This window comes from Mus pahari, chromosome 1, assembly GCF_900095145.1.
Source record: "Mus pahari chromosome 1, PAHARI_EIJ_v1.1, whole genome shotgun sequence".
Lineage (NCBI taxonomy): Eukaryota > Metazoa > Chordata > Mammalia > Rodentia > Muridae > Mus > Mus pahari.
In genome coordinates, this window is record NC_034590.1 from 68,845,281 (window position 1) to 68,847,880 (window position 2,600).

Below are 2,600 nucleotides of genomic sequence, written 5' to 3' on the forward strand. Positions count from 1 at the left end.
TCTCTCTCTCTCTCTCTCTCTCTCCTCTCGCTCTCTCTTTCTCTTCCCCTCCCCCCTCTCTCTCTGTGTGTTTGTGTGTGTATGTGTTTACATGCACACACTTGCACGCATATGCTTGTAGAGGTCAAAAGAGAACATTGTCCATCATGTTTCAGAAGGTGTCTTCCTTGTCTCTCATTGGCCAGGAGCTCACCAACTAGGCTAGGCTAGCTCCTTGTCTCTCAGTGGCCAGGAGCTCACCAACTAGGCTAGGGTAGCTGTGCAGCAAACCCAAGAATCCCTCCCCAGCTCTAGAGGAGCGCGAGCCACCATGCACCACACCTGGCTTTTAATTCTTCCTTCCTTTTTTTAAAAAAATTATATCATTTTTATTTGTGTGTGTGTTTGTGTGTGTGTGTGTGTGTGTGTGTGGAGAAGTTGTGTGCATCTGAGTGCTGATGGCAGCCAGCAGCATCAGACCCTCTGAGCTAGAGTTAAGAGGCTGCCTGATATGCATGCTGGGAATTGAACGTCAGTCCTCTGGAGTGATCTTAGCCACCACCGGTTCAACACACCAGGTTTGGCTTGGCTTTGTTTTTAGTACGCTCTGAGATAGACTCAGGTCCGCATGCATGCCAAGCGCTTTACTAACAGAAGCAATTTCCCACCCCTTACATTTACTTATTGCTTAAAGAAATCATAAATGACCAGACATGTGATGCACTACTGAAACCCAGCACTCCAGAATCAGAGACAGGGGGATTGTGAACTGGAAGACATCCTGGAGTACTTACTGAGTTCCTGCCTCAAATACATACATACATACATACATACATACATACATACATACATACATAAAATGTTAAAATAAAATACACACAACAAAGTTGATCATTTTGACCATCTTTAGGCATTGTGCTGAGACATTAAGTGCAGTCACATAATTGTAACTTATCACAGTTCATGTCCAAAAAAACTTTTTAACATGTGAGGGAAGTCTCTTTTTGAGCTCTCTCTGAGCAATGGCTTTTTAAACTATGACACCAAGAACACGAGTAACAAAACCAAGAATAGATAAGTGGTCTGTGTCAAACTAAAGCTCTTGCACAGCAAAGGAAACAGCCATTAACGTGAAGACAGCCTGTGCACTGGAGGAGCAGCTGTGTCTTAGTCAGGGTTTCTATTCCTGTACAAACATCATGACCAAGAAGCAAGCTGGGGAGGAAAGGGTTTACATTTCCACACTGCTGTTGATCACCAAAAGATTCAGGACTGGAACTCAAGCAGGTCAGGAAGCAGGAGCTGATGCAGAGGCCATGGAGGGATGTTTTTTACTGGCTTGCTTCCCCTGGCTTGCTCAGCCTGCTCTCTTATAGAATCNAAGACTACCAGCCTAGAGATGGTCCCACCCACAAGGGGCCTCTCCCCCTTGATCACTAATTGAGAAAATGCCCCACAGCTGGATCTCATGGGGGCACTTCCCCAACTAAAGCTCCTTTCTCTGTGATAACTCCAGCTGTGTCAAGTTGACACAAAACTAGCCAGTAAAAGCTGCTTGTCACACTGTCAGTAAGAAGTTAATATCCACAGTTTTTAAGGAACTCAACTCAGTAGCAAGAAAGAGATGATTTAAATGGACAAAGTACCCAGACAGACATTTCTCAAAAGAAGACATATTGCTGACTGATCGATGTAAGCAAAGGTGGTCGGTGTCCCTATCGCTAGAGAGATGCAAATGAAGCCCTCGGTGTGACACTGCGTCACATATGTTGTCCACTGGACAACACTGAGACTCACCTGCCCAAGGAGTCTCAATGAGGTATTGTCTAGGTTAGGTTGCCGTGTGGGGTTGCTTTGATCACATTACTTGAGTTGGAAAGACCCATCCAGGGTAAGCAGCAGCATCATTCCCGGGCAGAGGGATCCTAACAATGTAAGGCTAAGTAGGACTACATGGCAAGACCCTATCTCAAGAAACAAACCGGGTGAAGTGACCATACGTGTAATTCCAAAACATGGAACAAAGAGGTTTGAGGGCCAGTCTGTGTTGGTGGGATCTTCTTTCTTGTGCTGTGCTGTGGTTTGGATGTAGTTTGTACCCTAGAAGTTACCATATTGATTCTCATTACGGCAGGGTTAGGAGATAGGGAAACCTTTAACAAAGAGGAGTCTGCCATGAGATTCCACCTCACACCAGTCAGAATGGCTAAGATCAAAAACTCGGGTGACAGCAGATGCTGGCAAGGATGTGGAGAAAGAGGAACACTCCTCCATTGCTGGTGGGATTGCAAGCTGGTACAACCACTCTGGAAATAAGTTTGGCAGTTTCTCAGAAAATTGGACATAGTACTACCAGAAGATCCAGCAATACCACTCCTGGGCATATACCCAGAAGATGCTCCAACATGTAATAAGGACACACACTTTACTATGTTCATAGCAGCCAGAAGCTGGAAAGAACCCAGATGTCCCTCAGCAGAGGAATGGATACAGAAAATGTGGTACATTTACACAATGGAGTACTATGCAGATATTAAAAACAATGAATTTATGAAATTCTTAGACAAATGGATGGATCTGGAGGATATCATCCTAAGTGAGGTAACCCAATCACAAAAGAA

At 44.7% G+C, this 2,600-nt stretch overlaps 1 protein-coding gene across 1 annotated transcript in view; it reads left to right on the forward strand.

The window, feature by feature from the left end:
* The window catches only part of Gdpd4 (glycerophosphodiester phosphodiesterase domain containing 4), a 94,549-nt gene that overhangs the window by 79,309 nt on the left and 12,640 nt on the right, over nucleotides 1-2,600 (forward strand). The gene's annotated exons all lie outside the window — the stretch shown is intronic.